At 41.9% G+C, this 20,108-nt stretch overlaps 1 protein-coding gene and 1 non-coding gene across 7 annotated transcripts in view; both read right to left on the bottom strand.

Moving 5' to 3' along the window:
* Positions 1 to 20,108, bottom strand: part of AGAP1 (ArfGAP with GTPase domain, ankyrin repeat and PH domain 1) — a 777,656-nt gene that overhangs the window by 581,420 nt on the left and 176,128 nt on the right. The window lies entirely within an intron of this gene.
* On the bottom strand, positions 6,550 to 6,656 carry LOC119931204. The gene has a single exon (XR_005452060.1). It is a non-coding gene; the product is annotated as a U6 spliceosomal RNA (small nuclear RNA).

Consider the following 20,108-nt stretch of genomic DNA (forward strand, 5'->3'; position numbering starts at 1 on the left):
CCTCAAATGGGAGCAAATCATTTAACCAAGGATTCCCCTGATCACTATCCTTCTATTACTTCATTCTGCAAACTACTGGAATGCATAGGGACAAACACATGCAGAGGACTAAGTTTTCCAGAAATGCCTACCCTCATTGGAAAGTGTTACACTGGGAGGAAGATTCCATATACGGCATCTTCTCCTCCTTGCTCTTCTTCTGCATTATCTAAACAAAAGCAAAAGGAATTTTCCCTCCTATCTTTTCTCTCCTGCTCCCAACTATTACAGCTCTTTCCATCTGTCTGGAGCACGAGAGACTCAAATGTAACCATTGCATATTCAAGTGTACAAAGTGTATCTTTTATAATTCCAAAGGAATACCAGTTGTACAATTATATGGGAATCTAATTCTTTTTCATTACTGAAAAATAACCCATAGACTCTTGGCATCCACATAAATGTGGAATTAGTAGAGTAACATGTTTCATAATAGACCTGTGTCATCCGTTTCCCATCTGTTTTCCTCCATGAGATTAGACTCCCATGAACTTCCTCTGAGGATAGCCTAGGAGTCCAAGCATGTGTGCTGGCTCTAACATTTATTTGTGATATTAATGTAAGAGGTCATTTAGGGTTTTCTTGTCTTCATAACAATATGTATTCCTATAACATCACCTCACTTCTAGATTTCTACAAAAATAACAAGCAAAACATTACCCTTGACTATGCCCAGTAAAGCCCCAGGCATTGGTTAATAGTAGTAGTAGTAATAGTAGAGCAGAGCACTGTAGTCAGTTCTGAGAAAAAAAATACTCAGGTGGGAATTATACACGTTTGCTGATACTTGGTCAGCTTAGCTGGGAATTAGCTGTTAGGATCCCAGGAGAGAGGCTATATGGGAGACGGAAACCCATGTAACTTTTGGAGTTGGACCAGAGTCAGAAAGGTGAAAGAATGAGGTGGGATTGAATTACAATCATCAAAAAGGGCTAGTAGTGGTACTTACTGAACCCAAGTGTGAAGGTCTGAGTAGCCCCAGCAGTAGTAGCTGTTGCATGGAGCAACACAACAACATCCCAGCATCTGAATCAAGGAGAGAATCCGAAGTAAAGCAGGCTGGATGGTAAATCCTATCCTGATCAACCTCATGTGGACTGCAAGTTGTGATAAGGGGCCAATAAACTGGAATCTGAATATGTTTCTGCCCCACCAATTAATGCTTACAAACTGAAGCAATGGATACCATTAAAAATCCTTGAAACAGTTATCCAGGAACTGTTATATGATGATGATTGTACCCTGGAAGCACAAACACAAGCAGACACACAGATAATTAGACAATAAGCCCATGTGGGGTACAGACTGTCTCTTCTACATACACCTGGATCTCCCCCAACACTTAGTACAGCACTTGGCACACAAGTAAGCATTTAACAAATAATCTGATGATGATGATGGTATTTCTTAAGTGCTTATTATGTGTCAAGCATTGTTCTAAACACTGGGGTAGATACAATCTAGTCAGTTTGGGCACAGCTCCTGTCCCTCCTGTCTCTCCCTCCCTCATGTCCCTCATGACTAACCTGATGAGGACAATCATTATAACTATGAACAGCTTCCAGAGTCACTGGCACTGTGAACTGACAATAAATCCCATCTCAGATTGTGAACCAATCTGAATCTCTGAAACCTTACTCAACAGACTTTCACTGGCAGAACCCTGATAAATCTGTCAACAAATTATACTACCTGAAGGGAATACAATCTAGTATGGCACTCTAACAGACTAGTAGAATAGTGACTATAGACCAGTATTTCACCTGAGAGAAGTGCAGGAGGTGATGACAATGAGTCACAAGTTTCATCCCAAACAAAAAAAGTCTCCAAAACTGGAGTTGGATGAGTAGTTTCCAACTTTCTATAGGGCAGGAGACCTAGACCTAATCAACCTCCTGCAGGGGACACATTTGACTCGAAAAGCCTGATTGGCATCACATGTGAACATAAAGGGCATGACAAACTCACCACAAAGTAGGCCCTGCACCAGTATTACAGGCTTGCTCATAGTGACCTAATTTTGTTGGCAGGCAGCTTTGTAGCATGGATGGCAAAAGGATATGAAGAAGCTGTTTGGTGCTTAACTAAAATGGGGTATTTGCAACCACAAAAAGAAGATAAACATTTGAAAAGCAATGACATGGAGCCACAGATGATAAGACACAACTGCATCAGACAGGCCAATAGAGGCTGGGACAAGCAGGAAAGAGGTTGTTCTCTGTAACTAGAGAGAGACTTTGGGTAGGCCAAGGGAGATTTAGAAATCAAGAGGTGTTGCAAGAGGCCAATGGACCAGCACAACAAAAACAATCTTCATGTCTGGGGTAAAATAGAGTGTCATTTTCAGCTAAACTCATGGGTATAAACAGGATCTTGAGAGGCAGCATGGCTTAGTGGAAAGAGCACAGGTTTGGGAGATAGAGGTTGTGGGTTTTAATCTCAGCTCCACCACTTGAAGCATCATGGCTCAGAAAAGAGCCCGGGCTTGGGAGTCAGAGGTCATGGGTTCTAATCCCACCACTTGTCGCTGTGTGACTTTGGGCAAGTCACTTAACTTCTCTGTGCCTCAGTTACCTCATCTGTAAAATGGGAATTACGACTGTGAGCCCCACTTAGGACAACCCGATAACCTTATATCTACCCCAATTGGCATACGGTAGGCGCTTAACCTATACCATTATTATTATTAGCTTGCTCCCAGAAGCTGGATGTTAAAACACAACTGACAGCTATATATACATACCTACAGAAACTACTTGAAATAGCCCAAGGGCATTTTGAAGCTGAATTTTCCTTTCATTAAAATGATGCATATTCCATCATTTTTAGAGCTTGTTGAAAGATCAAATTTAAGTTTTGAAGGAAATTTAACCACTTCACCAGATTACAATACACTTCTAATTGTGGTGTTTTAAATGATAGCATATAAGTCTGTGGCAAAAAGAGGTAAAACTGCTGCACATAAATATACACCTTGCTTGCTCTGACAAGGAAATTAATGTAACTGATTTTGCTACATTACTGGAATATTTGTTTCATTTCTTAAAAGCAAACTTATAGTCTATTTCACTTGCACACATATACAAAGCTCAGAGTCCCATTCAACTTTTTGCTACTTCCTGAAAGAAAAAGACCTCAAAAAAGAATGTACTTTGACCAAATACATTATGGCTGACTTGGAATGCTTCAACTACTTAGTATTACTTAGAGACAATACTTCTGAAACTTACAAGGTCAAATATTTTTACTAATCATTATCCAAAGCACACCCACATTGGATCACTTGAGTTCTCTGCATATTTATGAAAATCTTCATACGTCAAATTGGCAAATCAGTATTTATAACTACCCCAAAATATATCGTAAAGTTTGGCTACAAGAAATTCAAGTATTTTAAATAAGGTTATCTGAACTCCTGGTCAGTCCTGAGAAAAAAAAATGCCTGAAGCTATACTCAAATCTCTATTGTTTAAAGTTACAGTTCTAAGAAGTACCTAATTACTGTTAATAAGAAAAGAAATGCTACAGAATTGATGTAGAGAAGCAGCATGGCTTAGTGAAAAGAGCACGGGCTTGGGAGTCAGAAATTGTGGGTTCTAATCCAGGCTCTGCCACTAATCAGCTTTATGACTTAGGGCAAGTCACTTGACTTCTCTGTGCCTCAGTTCCCTCATCTGGAAAATGGGGATGAAGACTGTGAGCCCCGTGTGGGACAACCTGATTTCCTTGTATCTACCCCAGTGCTTAGAACAGTGCTCAGCACACAGTAAGCGCTTAACAAATGCCATTATTAGTATTATTATGTAACTTAAGTTGGCTTTAAAATTTCCCAATGCTATATAATTGGTATCCATGCCACACACATTTCACTTTTTCACACTAAAGTTACCTCTTCCAATAAATTTGTCTCAAATGAAGTCAGAAATTTTCCAAATTATGGTGATTGCAATTAACTTCCTGATTACTTACTAAATTTCTGAAAATAGTGATTGAAGAGAAATGAGTTGTCTCAAGCTAAGAACTTGCAATGTTAATGATTATTCAAAATGTTCAAACCATCTCCCAAACTTGGTGGCAGAATGGGTCACAAAATCTAAAATGGCTGCATATATTCTAAGTTATCCACTACATATCTCATCAAGTTGGAACAGGTTGGGAATAATTAAAGATAAATAATATGGGCTGTAATTAAAGAAGTATACAACCACTGAGAGTAGAAAATTTTCTGCACTCTATTGGCAGATATTAAAACATTTTTACGCATAACAGTAAGAAGAGGAAGAGCAATGTGATCTTGCTATATATCAACTATCAACAGCATTTTATGTTTATCTCAAATACCAAGTTTTCATTTTTTAAGTTTCCAAAGATAGTTTCTAGTGTTGCTACAGAAAAAAATAAACACTTCAAAACATGAGTGAGCATCAAAGCCTAAGAAGTGGGCAAGGAGAAAACTGTCATCAAGGCTTCTATAATGGTAGGGTTACTGCTCATTTCATGACAGAAATTCCAAGATGAGGAAAACAGCAGAAGCTAGACAGTGTCCCATGGTACTCTACATTTTCCCCACCTCTAATTTTTCTGGAAAATGAAGTTCTAAAAACTCAGCCCTCTAAGAACAGCATAGCTATCAACATATGAGTCTTAGAATTCCCTCTTGCTTTTGCTTTCCTTCTTCCAGATTCCATATTCTCCTACTCTATGTTCAACACCATCTTAGAAATAGCTCTGAATGGACTTCAAGGGAATGAGTTAAGCTTTATTTAAAATTTGCCTATATTGTATAAACAAATTGATATTATCAATACACAGTGTTTTGCTGCCAAGTTCAAGAAAAGTAAACATAATACCATAGAAATACTCTCTAGGATCAAAACAATGCTCCATCCAGAACAGCATTCTGTCTTACAGTCTTCCCTCTAAACTCTAAGCTCGTTGTGGTCAAGGAATGTGCCTCTTATGTTGTTAGAATACACTCTCCCAAGCAGTTAATACAGTGTTCTGCACACAGTAAGCACTTAATGGATACGATCGACTGAGTGACTTCAAACACGACAATAGGATGCACGAGACAGAACTGTGCCGCATCTGATAATTTATTATCTACCCAACTCTCAGAACAGAGTTTGACTTAAAGTGCTTAAAAAAAATCATTATGATTGGATAGTTGCCACCATTATCATCAATCGTACTTATGGACTATGAGCAGAGCACTATACTAAGCACTTGGGAGAGCACAACACAACAGAATTGGCAGACATGTCCCCTCCCCCAACAACCAGATCTTTCTAACACACAGATTAATTAAGCATATACCATGATGGCCTTGAACACTTAAAATGACTGCATTTCAAATTCCCTTGGAAACTCCACCTTCCAGTTCAATCAGCCAAATTTCTAGGATTTATTTGCATTTCCAACAATCCTTTTGGATCATGACAGCTCAAAGCACACACAATGGTGATGTTCATCATATTGTGGATTGTTTTGCAAAATGTATCGAGCACTGAATATGAGATATCAACTTAAAGACCAATTTTTCACATTCCAAGCAATCCTGAACTTGTGAACTTTCCACCATTCAAAATTCAAGAAAATTTATTCATGCCTGTTGAAAATAAAAGACCTTACATGTTTTGGAGAGGGATTAAGGCCTGAGACCCTGTACCAAGTGTAAACATTAAAGGGTAAAATAATACCTTCTGATTTACTTGCATAATTTTGAATTTTATGGTTAATACAATTTTGAAAATATCAAGATCACGGAGGCTACAGTGGTAACTGCCTACAGCAGGGAATTACTCTGCTAGCCGGGAATATGTCTGTTTATTGTTCTATTGTACTCTCCTAAGTACAACAGAACTCAATAAATATGATTGAATGAATGAATTTAACAAAGATTCTTTCTCACATTCACTCCAACTTAAGAGCCTCTTGTCCACTTTCCTTCTGGGTTTCTCCTTTATCAAGTGGGACAGGAAGATGAAGTTCCTTGACTGTCTATCAACTTCAAGTGCTGAAGTGTCTTGGTGAGCAGGCAGACGGGGAAGTACAGGTACAAAACCTGTTTGGTTCCAAATGCACAAGTAGGAGGTCTACGGGAAACACAACTTCCAGCTCAGACTTCATGGATGGCCGAGCCACGAGTAAGAACTTCTTCCAGTTTCCGAGGGGCTCCCCTTGCCCTTTCTGGGGTCCTCTAGGCTGCAAGTTCATTATGGGCAGGGAACGTGTCTGGTAAATCTGATGCATTGCACTGTCCCAAGCTCTTAGTGCAGCCAGTCAGCCAATCATACTTATTATGTGCTTTCTGCGCACGAAACATTCATTCATTCATTCAATCGTATTTATTGAGCAATTACCATGTGCAGAGCACTGTACTAAGCGCTTGGGAAGTACAAGTTGGCAACATATAGAGACAGTCCCTACCCAACAACGGGCTCACAGTCTAGAAGGGGAAGACAGACAACAAAACAAAACAGGTGGACAGGTGTCAAGTCAGCAGAATAGAAAACTATGGAACGCTTCACGAATTTGCGTGTCATCCTTGCGCAGGGGCCATGCTAATCTTCTCTATATCGTTCCAATTTTAGTATATGTGCTGCTGAAGCAAGCGCAAAACACTGTACTAAACGCTTGGGAGAGTACACCAGAACAATAAACAGACATTCTCTGCCCACAATGAGCTTGCGGTCTAGAAGGGGAGACAGACGTTAATATAAATAAGTGCTGGGGGTTGGGAGGGGGATGAATAAAGGGAGTAAGTCAGGGTGATGCAGAGGAGAGTTGGAGAAGAAAAAAAGGATTAGAGAAGGCCTCTTGACTCTGCACATAGTAAGCACTCAATAAATACCACTGATTGATCCTAGAGGAAAATATCTTTGGGCCTAGGACTCACTGGCCTTTAGGGCTAGTCCTTCTGTTTTCCTTCTGCCCTTGAATGCTCTTGTTGAAATTTTCCCTTCCTTCTTTCTACCTTCAAAGTACAGTAGGAGCTACGCAGGGTTGCGCTCAGTTATTCCAGAAGCTTCTAGTCTTAAAATAAATCCAACATGTCAAGAGATTTGAAATAAGAATTCATTACTTAGCCCCCTACTTACATATAATAATAATAATAATAATGGTATTTGTTAAGCGCTTACTATGTGCCAAGCACTGTTCTAAGCGCTGGGAGGGGGGGTATACAAGGTGATCAGGTTGTCCCACGGGGGGCTGACAGTCTTCATCCCCATTTTACAGATGAGGGAACTGAGGCCCAGAGAAGTGAAGTGACTTGCCCAAAGTCACACAGTTGATAAGTGGCAGAGCTGGGATTAGAACCCATGACCACTGACTCCCAAGCCCGAGCTCTTGCCACTGAGCCATAAGGGCTTACAACGGATTTCTCTGAAATACCCTGATGTAGGCATCCCAATAAATTCAAATGAATGGGGGCTAAAGGAATCAATCCAGGAGATTTAATTTAGTTCATAATTCTTTCCATTTTCATATCAACACAAATGTCACCATCACGTTTAAAACTCTGAACACAAGGGTTCATGCAGTCAAACAAAATGAAACAGCTGCAACTGGTGGAACAGAATTCCCTTTCTTACATACATATTTATCTCTGGGAGAGGAAAACAGTTTCACGGCTTTTAGAGTAAGGAACCTGAAAAAGCACATTCCTTGTAATCAGTCTAGAAAACAGCCTTGTGGGCACAAAAGGGTCAGCAATGCAAGAGGCGTGTAAGAGATTCAACTGAGAGTGCATCATCCAACAATGACATTTACCAAAGGGCTGTCTGAATGCAGTTCTGAAATGTAGGAAGCCTTGCACCAAAATACCATTTCTTTTCTAATTACAAGTTTCTCTAAAATTCAGCCGACACAACCTATATTTAGAAACTCTTCGTATTCCTCAGAGCTTCATAATCTTAAAATTAGATTTCAGCAGGTGAAACTAAGCAGAATTACGGTATCTGTTCATTCATTCATTCAATCATATTTATTGAGTGCTTACTATGAGCAGACAACAGTACTAAGCACTTGGGAAGTACAATTGGCAACATATAGAGATGGTCCTACCTAACAACGGGCTCACAGTCTAGATAAGTTGATTCCTCCTCCTCCTCCTCTCTGAAATGCCATTCTGAAAACGTTGTGTTGGAAGTTTCAAACTCTTTCTCACTCCTCAACATACTAGATGTAGTGGTGGATACCATCTCTTGTATAATTTATGCAACACAACTATTTGATGGATTAGAGCGAAGCATAGAACAAGTCCTTTGAGGGGAAAGAGATTAATATGCTAAAGGTTAAGGAGAGCTTGTTTTAAAAGAACAGAAATCCACAGCTGCTAAATACATTTTACAAATAGATACAAGGGAACATCAAGAAAATTATTTCTTTCCAACCTCTTCAGCCCACAGAATTTCCCACCACCCTCCCTCTCCAAGCATGAAGATGATGAATCTGTTTTTCTTCATTAGACATGCTTATGAAAGTACTTCTTTGCACTTTCATACCAGTGCCCTTGAAAATCTGCATCTAAGCAGCTTTACAGAGGTGGTGGAAAAATGGGTGACAAATAATTGAAAATCACATAAACAACTGAGGTCAGTTTCTATCTGCTCAGATTTTTCATTTCCATCGTTTTAAATTAGTTGATTTAATGAGGTCTTCAGGATGTTAACAGAATATGGTAGATAAGTAAACAAGCTGGAAGTGCCACTGTTTACTGATATTCCCTGAAGAAAAGCTGACCTGTCTGTATAAGAAAAATCACTGTTTTGGTACTGGGGGGCGACCAGGTGGGGAGTCTTGATGAGTCAGGAAGCTGATTAAAGATCTGAGAGGGCAATAAACTGAAAGCCTTTTTCAACAGACTCAGCCTTTGAACTGTTCAATGCTCTCCCTCCCCCCACCCCAACTCCTCGCTGTTGAGTGGCAGAGATGTGCCATCTTTTCTGGCTTGCAGCTACAAGGTCATTAAGCTTAGCTTTTCCTAGCATCAGAGAACCTAGACAGATTCATGGAGATACCAGTTCAATTCAATTCAAGGGCAGGAAATGGTATCCTGTAATAGAAGTTTATAACACAATTTCTTCACCATCTGTAAACCCAGTGGGAATGAAACTGAGCTATTTATTTACTCAAGCATTTTCTCCCTGTAACTCAGAATTTCCATTTCCGATGGGAAACTGTGAAGCTTGGTAGACCAAAAGTAGGAGGCAATAGGTTAAAATCTTTCAAAGCACAGTAACATCATTCAGGTCATTACAAAGGTTATGTAGATACAAATATGGATCAGCTTGGCATTGTCTGATTATTGCCAGTTTGGAAACTACTACAGAATTGTTCAATGGAACTGTATCCAACGGCTGCTCTCCTTAACAACTGGTAATGACCGAGGCAATAATGAAGCCAGATTTACAGTATCCCATTTATAGGTGTCAAAATCAATCCAATACAGGTGCACCACCCAATGCAACCAAGTGTTTCTTGAAAATGCAGTTGGATCTTTGTGCCAGCTAAGTACAATGGTAATTACTGAGAACTTACTGTGTGCAGAGCATTGCTCTAGCATCTGGGAGAGTGCAACAGAAGGGAGTTGGTAGGCAGGTTCCCAGCTCTTGCTGTTGGGTGAATGTTCCCTAATTTCTTAGCCTCATGGCAGAACTGAGCTAATTAAGAAAGAACATGTGGAAGCTAGGGAATGCTAGAATTCCATATTGGGTCATGCTACTTGGAAAGACAGCATTAATGACTGCTCCAATGGTTACCAATGGGCCAGCTGACACACCCCAACCTATCACTCTAATAACTATCATGGAGCTATTGTACACAGATCTCTTCAATCAGATTTACGGAGCACTTGTGTGCAGGGCACTGTACTAAGCATTTGGGAGAATACAACAGAATAGGGTTGGTAAATACACTCCCAGCTCTTGATGTTGGGTGAACAAAAGCAGCATGGTCTAGTGGATATAGCATGTGCTTGGGAGTTAGAAGGTCATGGGTTCTAATCCCAGCTCCTCCACCTATCTACTGTGTGACTGTGGGCAAGTCACAACTTCTCTGTGCTTCAGTTTCCTCATCTGTAAAATGGGGATTAAGACCTTGAGCCCCGTGTGGGACAGGGACTGTGTCCAACCCAAATATCTTGAATCCACCCCAGGACTTTAAACAGTGCTTGGCACATAGTAAGCACTTAACAGATACCATAATTGTCATTATTATTATTATTATTATTTGTATCCACCCCAGGACTTTAAACAGTGCCTGGCACATAGTAAGCACTTAAAAGATACCATAATTGTCATTATTATTATTATCATCATTATTATTAATTACTTAACAGTACGTTATCCAAAACCAAGGGCTGGGAATAGCCCACAGGGTGGAGACTGTGAGAGGCCCCAGGCTGGGCCCGATTCCATGATGCTCAACCCAGTTAAAGCACACATCATGAGAGAACTGAGCTTATTAAGAACATCTGGAAACTAGGGAATGCTAGAATTCCATACTGGGCCATACTACTTGAAGAGACTACTACTTAGAGAGGCCTGGTGAGTAGAACAGAGTCCTGGAAGTCAGAAGGACCTAGGTTCTAATCCTGGCTCTGCCACTTGTCTGCTGTGTGACCTTGGGCAAATCACTTCATTTCTCTGTGTCTCATTTACCTCATCTGTAAAATGGGGATTAAGACTGTGAGCCTTGTGTGGGATAGGGTCTGTGCCCAACCCGATGACCTTGTATCTACTATAGCGTTTAGTACAATGCCTAGCACATAGTAAGCACTTAACTACCACTTCACTTCTCTGGGCCTCAATTACCTCATCTGTAAAATGGGGATTAAGAGTGTGAGCCCCATGTGGGACGTGGACTGTGTCCAACCTGATTACCTTGTTTCTACCCCAGCGCTTAGAACAGCGCCTGGCACATACTAAATGCTTAACAAACACCATAAAAAAAGAGAGCCAGCATCATGACTGCTCCCATGGTTACCAGTGGTCCAGCTAACACCTCCCAACCTTTCACTTTAATAGCCCATTATGGAGCTATTATACATGGATCTCTTTAATCAATCACTTAATGAATGCTTGCTTTTTGCAGAGCACTGTATGAACAGCTTGGGAGAATATAACAAAGCGGAAAAACACATTCCCTGCCCACAAAGAGGTTACCGCCTCTTACACTCGCTCAAGTCTTCTAACATTTTCCTTTTGTAGTCCCGACTTCTTTAATGAGCAAGGCACTTCAGACCCATTCATCTTTCCAAACCCTTGGATATTTACTTGCACAACTTCCTAGATTAACCAACTGCATTTGCTTCCTACCTAGAGTCTCTGCAAAGTTCATTTTACTTCAAACAAAAAATTCAAGTTTTCTTAAGAAAATACAAACAAGTTATGACTACTCTCTAGGTTCAAAGATGACGATGAGGCTGCAACCATTGCGAGAATCTGGCTGAAAAGATCCAAGGTTGGCTAACAGACACAAAGAACCATCATTCTTTACTTTGCAGATTAATTTGCAGACCATCTGGGGGCTAAACGGGTGTGAAGCTAGGCTGTAAATGCCCTTTGGACAGGCATCACCTCTACCAACTCATCCTCGCATCTCCTCCTGCCTTCAGAACATCTCCATCTGGATGTCTGCCCGCCACTAAAACTCAACATGTCCAAGACTAAACTCCTTGTCTTCCCTCCCAAACTCTGCTCTCTCCCTGACTTTCCCATCTCTGTTGACGGCACTACCATCCTTCCTGTCTCACAAGCCCGCAACCTTGGTGTCATCCTCGACTCCGCTCTCTCATTCACCCCTCACATCCAAGCCGTCACCAAAACCTGCCGGTTTCAGCTCCGCAACATTGCCAAGGTCCGCCCTTTCCTCTCCATCCATACCGCTACCCTGCTCATTCAAGCTCTCATCCTATCCCGTCTGGACTACTGCATCAGCCTTCTCTCTGATCTCCCATCCTCGTCTCTCTCCCCACTTCAATCCATACTTCATGCTGCTGCCCGGATTATCTTGGTCCAGAAGCGCTCTGGGCATATTACTCCCCTCCTCAAAAATCTCCAGTGGCTACCAATCAATCTGTGCATCAGGCAGAAACTCCTCACCCTGGGCTTCAAGGCTATCACCTCGCCCCCGCCTACCTCACCTCCCTTCTCTCCTTCTACAGCCAACCCCACACCCTCTGCTCCTCTGCTGCTAATTTCCTCACCGTACCTCGTTCTCGCCTGTCCCGCCTTCGACCCCCAGCCCACGTCATCCCCCGGGCCTGGAATGCCCTCCCTCTGCCCCTCCGCCAAGCTAGCTCTCTTCCTCCCTTCAAGGCCCTACTGAGAGCTCACCTCCTCCAGGAGGCCTTCCCAGACTGAGCCCCTTCCTTCCTCTCCCCCTCGTCCCCCCTCCATCCCCCCATCTTGCCTCCTTCCCTTCCCCACAGCACCTGTATATATGTATATATATTTGTACATATTTATTACTCTATTTATTTATTTTACTTGTACATATCTATTCTATTTATTTTATTTTGTTGGTATGTTTGGTTTTGTTCTCTGTCTCCCCCTTTTAGACTGTGAGCCCACTGTTGGGTAGGGACGGTCTCTATATGTTGCCAACTTGTACTTCCCAAGCGCTTAGTACAGTGCTCTGCACACAGTAAGCGCTCAATACGATTGATGATGATGATGATGATGAACTCCTACAACTCTGCTGTATCGTACTCTCCCAAGTGCTTAATGCAGTGCACACAGTAAGCTCTCAATAAATATGATTGATTGATTATAAGCCAATGAAGAAAAGACTTAAAAGCAGTAGTGCCAAGGTACCTTATTCCCGTGTTCCCAGATGTGCCATTTGAGAACAGAAACTGAAAATCAAGCAGCTCCAGTGGCAATGCCTCCGGAAAACTTCCCTCTGTCCCTTCTTTCTGTCAATTACACTGCTCTGTACATTGTGTAATTTATTTATATTAATAATGTCTGTCTGCCGCTCTACACTGTAAGCTCATTAAGGGCAGGGATTGTGTCTGTTTACTGTTATACTGTACTCTCCCAAGCTCTCAGTATAGTGCTCTGCACACAGTAAGTGCTCAATAAATACAACTGACTGACTGACTAATGCTTCAGAAAACTGCTTGCTTTTCAGGATGGTGGCTCCACACTGTTCTTCAGCTCTCATTCATTTAGCAAGGGGCCTAAAATCTTCCTAATCTTCCTTTATAGCACAATTACTACAATGCTTTGGCCTCTAGGTTATCTAGCCAAAATTTGCCAAGTGGTTAATGAATGATATTGCTTTTTGCTACGATTCTGAATGGCTATGGTACGGGTGAAATTCATTCTGCAAAGTAACACATCTCTGCAAAACTAACAGCAGCAGTGTTGCCAGTGGAAAGAGCACCAAGGAACTGGGAGTCAAAGGATCTGGGTTCTAATCCCAGATTTGCCACTTGTTTTTTGTCACAAACTTCTCTGTGTCTCAGTTACCTCATCTGTAAAATGGGGATTCAAAACCTATTCTCCCTCCTACTTAGATTGTGAGTCCCATATGGGTCAGGGATTGTATCCAACCTGATTAACTTGTATCTATCCCAGAGCTTAGTACAATGCTTGGCAAATAGTAAATGCTTAACAAGTACCATGGTTAATTAGTTAACAGTAACTGCTAACTTCCTCTAAAATGTCACTCAAAGCCTAGTATTGATGAAGCTGAGGGGGTTAAAACATACTCACAGATGTAAAGGAGTCACTCTATTCAAAGCTGAGAAGCATCATGGCCTAGGGGATAGAGCATGGGCCTGGGAGTCAGAAGGACCTAGTTCTATTCCTGGCTCCATCACTTGTCTGCTGGATGACCTTGGGCAAGTCATTTACCTTCTCTGAGCCTCAGCTACCTCATCTGTAAATCATCTGCCTCCATTTCCCTCTAGACCACAAGCTCATTGTGGGCAGGGAACATGTCCACCACTCCTGTTATACTGTCACCAAATCCTGTCGGTTCCACCTAAACATCGCTAAAATCCACACTTTCCTCTCCATCCAACTGCTATCAAGTTAATACAATCACTCACCCTATCCCGCCTAGATTACTGCATCAACCTCCTTGCTGACCTCCCAATCTCCTGCCTTTCCCCTCTCCAGTGCATACTTCACTCTGCTGCCTGGATCATCTTCCTTCAGAAATGTTCAGGATATATCACCCCGCTCCTCAAAAATCTCCAGTGGTTGCCTATCTACCTCTATAATACACAAAAAACCCCTCACCATTGGCTTTAAAGCACTCCAACATCTCGCGCCCCCTCCTACCTGATCTCACTTCTCTTCTGCAACACAGCCCACATACTTTGCTCCTCTGGTGCTAACTTTCTTACTGTCCCTCAGTCTTGCTTGTCTCACCGCTGAACCCTGGCCCACATCCTGCCTCTGGCCTGGAATGCCCTTCCTCCTCAAATCCAACAGACAATTACCCCCACCGCAGCCCTTCAAAGTCTTACTGAAGGCCCATCTCCTCCAAGAGGCCTTCCCAGACTAAGCCCCACTTTTCCTCAACTCCCACTCCCTTCTGTGTCGCCCTGACTTGCTCCCTTTGTTCTTCCCCCTCCTCCCAGCCCCAAAGCACTTATGTATTTATCTGTAATTTTATTATATTGGTATATGTTCATTTGTATTGATGTCTGTCTCTCCCCCTCCCCTCCACCCAGACTATGAGCTCATTGTGGGCAGGGATTGTCACTGTTTTATTGTAGTATTGTACTTTCCCCAAGAACTTAGAATAGTGCTCTGCACACAGTAAGTGCTCAATAAATACAACTGAATGAATGAATACTCTCACAGGCACTTATTAAAGCATGATTTGGGAAATCTACTGACAATAGCTCGCTATAGAGCACTCAACTAAGCGCCTGGAAGAATACAATACAGTTGGTAGTACAAAGCATTTACAAAGCATTATATAAAATAAGCACTGCAAGCTTCTCAGAAGGTAGGGAAATACATGAGCTAGGTTTGAGTTGAAGAGATTTTTTTCCACCATTAAAATGACATTTTTCTTGTAGGCCAACTTCCTTATGTTGAGAACACAGACTCTGAAGCTCGCAATACAACCAATTTTATCTACTTGCCTCAAAGCTTAAGTACAGCCCTGGAAAGAGGAACTCACAAGGAAGCATCTGGAAATACTCACTAGCTGCTAATGAAAAGAAACCACGATGTGGGAAGGTAGCTTTCATAAGCGAATGCCTCCACACAACTTCATATTGGTGGATTATCTATAAGCTCTTCCAGCCCTAAATTTCTAATTTCTTCTATAGAACTCACTGGGATGGGACAACCAAGAAGAGAATGCATATGGATGTTTCTAAAGGCAGTAGAACTCTCAAGACTTTGCATAAATGAGAGGAAAAACTTCACTGATGTAGTATGTCCATCCATCCAAAATACCACGATCCATCCAGGGCCCCCATTGTCAATTAGCAGATGTTCTGGAGTTACTCTGTGGTGATCAAGAATTCAAAAAAGTTGGAGGGAATGTGGCTTAGTCGAGTGTAGAAAGCAAAGCCATTCAACTGTTTTTTTATTCCAAAGGGATGCCTTCTTCTTGTGGTTCCCATTTATTTATAAGTGCCCAGTAAAAGGAAGATCCTGGCAAAAGGTCTCTGGTTGTTGGCATTAAGAGTAGGTCATGGAAGAGCACATTACAGCTCAAAAGGTCACAGAAATGGTAATGCAGAAACCATTGTACGACTTCAAAATCTCCTCTTGTTTGCAAAACTGGGTCAGGATGATGTGAGCTCATCCTCTCTGATGGGTTGTGGAAGCCCAGACACGGAATCAGAATCTGGAAATCTGGAGCATCTATTTCAAGCAAAATCAACTTGAACTCACTTAAAAGAAGACCATCAACAACACCACTAGTGAGCCAGACTGATGGGCCCTGCAGCTAAGGATCTGACACTGAGAATGGTACCAAAGTTTGGTGGTAGCAACTAGGTGATAGTTGCCCACTTTTTTGTTCCATGGTATTTGGTAAGTGCTTACTAAGTGCTGGGGTAGATAAAAGCTTATATTGTACACAGCCCAAATAATGACAATAATAATAATAATGATGAGAATAATTTTAGTATTTGTTAAGCACTTACTAAATGCTGGCACTACACTGAGTTCTGGGGTGGATACAAGTAAATCAGGTTGGACACAGTTCCCTGTCTCATGTGGGGCTCACAGTTTCAATCCCCATTTCACAGATGAGGTAACTGAGGCACAGAGAAGTGAAGTGACTTGCCCAAGGTCACACAACAGAGAAATGGTGGAGCCAGGATGAGAACCCATGACCTCCTGGCTCAGTCTTAATCCCCATTTTGCAGATGAGGTAACTGAGACATAGAAAAGTGAAGTGACTTGCCCAAGGCCACACAGCACACAATAATAACAATAATAACTAGGGCATTTGTTAAGTGCTTAGTATGTGCCAAGTACTGTACTAAGTGATGGGGTAGGTACAAGATAATCGAGTTGGGCACAGTCCCTGTCCCACATAGGACTCTCTGTCTTAATCCCCATTTTACAGATGAGGTAACTGAGGCACAGAGATGTGAAGTGACTCGCCCAGGATCACACAGCAGACAAGTGGTAGAGCTGGGATTTGAACCCATGACCTCTGACTCCAAAGCCTGTGCTATTTCCACTGAACCACGCTTGATAATAATAATGATAATCATATTTGTTAAGTGCTTACTATGTGCAAGGCACTGTTCTAAGCACTGGGGGGATACAAGGTGATCAGGCTGTCCCACTTGGGGCTCATAATCTTAATCCCCATTTTACAGATGAGGTAACTGAGGCACAGAGAAGTTAAGTGACTTGCCCAAAGTCACACGGCCGGTAAGAGCCAAAACCGGGATTAGAACCCATGACCTCTAACTCCCAAGCCCATGCTCTTTCCACTGAGCCACACTGCTTGATCTAGTGGGCATGAAGCGGAAAGAGGTTTGAAGCTGGAGGATCAACATGAGTAAGGGTTAAAAGTCAAGAGAGACAAGAGCCAGACAACAAGTGAGTTAGCTTGAGAGCAATTTAGAGTGGAAGAGTGCGAGCTGGGGCGCAGTGGGAGGGAGGAATGGAAAACTAGGAGGGAAAGAGCTGTTGAGTGACAAAGCCAATGGCGAGGAACTACTGCTTGATGCAGAAAAGAATGATTAACCATTAGAAGTATTTAAGGAGTGGGAAGATGTGTGAAGAATGACATTTTAGAAAAAGTACCCAGGCAGCAGGGGACATAAGCTAGGAGGGACTACGGAGGTGGAAGAGATGTAAGAGGTCTTTAGCCCCTACAGTCCTTATGAGGAAGACATGATACACTATCCACCAGCCTTGGGTCAAACACTTTCCCCAGGCCCTTCTCTTGCTCCAAACAAACTCCTCACTCTCGGCTTCAAGGCTCTCCATCACCTCGCCCCCTCCTACCTCACCTCCCTTCTCTCCTACAGCCCAGCCTGTGCCCTCCGCTCCTCTGCCCCTACCTCCTCACTGTGCCTCGTTCTTGCCTATCCCGCTGTCGACCCCTGGCCCACGTCCTCCCCCTGGCCTGGAATGCCCTCCCTCCACACATCCACCAAGCTAGCTCTCTTCCTCCCTTCAAAGCCCTACTGAAAGCTCACCTCCTCCAGGAGGCCTTCTCAGACTGAGCCCCCTTTTTCCTCTCCCCCTCCCCATCCCCCCGCCATACCTCCTACCCCTCCCCACAGCACCTGTATATATGTTTGTACAGATTTATTACCCTATTTATTTTACTTGTACATATTTACTATTCTATTTATTTTGTCAATGATGTGCATCTAGCTTTACTTCTATTTACTCTGATGACTTGACACCTGACCACATGTTTTGTTTTGTTGTCTGTCCCCACCTTCTAGACTGTGAGCCCGTTATTCGGTAGGGACTATCTGTCTCTATATGTTGCTAACTTGTACTTCCCAAGCGCTTAGTACAGTGCTCTGCACACAGTAAGCGCTCAATAAATACGATCGAATGAATGAATGAAGAATCAATTACAGCTAAACGGAAGGGCCATTCATTATTAATAATAATAATAATAATAATAACAGTGGTATTTGTTAAGCATTTACTATGTACTGGACACCGTACCAAGTGCTGTGGGGATACAAGCAAATTGGGTTGGATGAGGTCCCTTTCCAGTCTTCATCCCCATTTTACCAATGAGGTAACAGGCACAGAGAAGTGAAGTCACTTGCTCAAAATCACTCAGCAGAGAAGCTGTGTTAGACTAAGCAAATACACATTTCAAAAGAAAGGGAAACTAAGTTTTACCACTCACCATACAATTAGTCCTGAACGAAATATTTGCTGTGTAAATTGCCAAACATTTTAATATTCATTTTTAAAATAGCATTTTCTACATTCCCATATAAAACAGGATAATTAAAATGGCAGGAAAATGGACACTGCCACAGCATGATGTGGTGGATAGAGCACAGACCTGGGAGTCGGAAGGTCATGGGTTCTAATCCCAACTCTGCCACTTGTCTGCTGTGCGATCTTGGGCAAGTCACTTCACTTCTCTGTGCCTCAATTACCTCATCTGTAAAAATGGGAATTGAGATGGTGAGCCCCAAATGGGACAGGGACTCTATTTGCCTGTATTCACCCCAGCACTTAGTACAGTGCCTGTCACACAGTACATGCTTAACAAATCCCATCATTATTATATTATTATTATTACCCCAAAGACATCCATGTTTAATTAGAAAAAACTTTTAAATCGGAAAACAGAATCTTTTTTTAAGCCTCTAGTCGAGAAGAGAACTTATATTGATCATGGCTATAACTCCATGATCTGCATGTTTCAAAATAAGCAATTCAGAATTATAATTAGAATTGGACAATTTAATGCCATTTGATAGAACACCTAATTTAGTTGATTGTGAAATAATTCCACAAAGCTAAGCAAGTGATACAACAGAAAAAAAATAAAAAAAAACACTTTCAACCCATTTTTTATTGGATTAGCAAAAATACTTATGTTTTTCAGATCCCTGAAGTCTTCTCTCTGTGACTACCTTCTGATTCGGTTACCAACATTTTGCATTTGCACGAGGAGGAGCCAGGTCATTGGTTCTCTCATAATATTTTTCTGACAGCTCCCCCAAATAGTCTCCTGTCACGGTTCATGTTTAGCAGAAAATGTGTTCGCAATATGTTCCAACTCTGTCCTTCATTCAAAGGAGTACTCTTTTGTTTTGCCACCATGCTGTTGGCTGTCATTTTGTGTTCATGTATTATGCAGACCCAACACAGAGCTGGAACAAGTACACATGTGTCATTTCAAATAATTAAGGGAATGCCTAGCAGAGGCTGTGTCAGGAGAAGCAGTTGCCATGGCGGCAACTGCCATCAAAGGGAGCCTCGTGCTGCAGGAAGAGGAAAAGCTTGACTTCAATGGCCTTGTTATTACCTGAAAGATGTTAATGAGAATCAATCAATTAATTAGTCATATTTGAGTGCTTACCATGTTCAGAGCACTGTATTTCATGCTTGGGAGAGTACAACACCACAACATTCATTCAATCATTCAACTGCATGTATTGAGCGCTTACTGTATGCAGAGCACTGTCCTAATCAATCGTATTTATTGAGCACTTACTTACTGTGTACTGTGTGCTTACTGTGTGCACTGTCCTAAGTGCTTGGAAGCGTACAACAGAGTTGGCAGACATGTTCCCTGCCCAGTCCAAAGAACTGTAAACCTCTACAAGGTCTAATAATAGTAATAATAATAATGATAACAACAATAATTGTGGGATTTGTTAAGCACCTATTATGTGCCTGGCACTGTACTATGCGCTAGGGTAATCGGGTTGAACACAATCCATGTCCACATAGGACTCATAGTTTCCATTTTTCAGATGAGGTAACTAAGGCACAGAGAAGTGAAGTGACTTGCCCAAGGTCACACAGCAGACAGATCAAGGCACAAATCTAATGTCATTGCCCAAAGCTTCTATAGCATTCCTTATTTACAAAGAATTATCTAATTAACATAGGACCATTGATTTGGCA

The sequence above is a fragment of the Tachyglossus aculeatus genome, chromosome 7 (assembly GCF_015852505.1).
Source record: "Tachyglossus aculeatus isolate mTacAcu1 chromosome 7, mTacAcu1.pri, whole genome shotgun sequence".
NCBI lineage: Eukaryota > Metazoa > Chordata > Mammalia > Monotremata > Tachyglossidae > Tachyglossus > Tachyglossus aculeatus.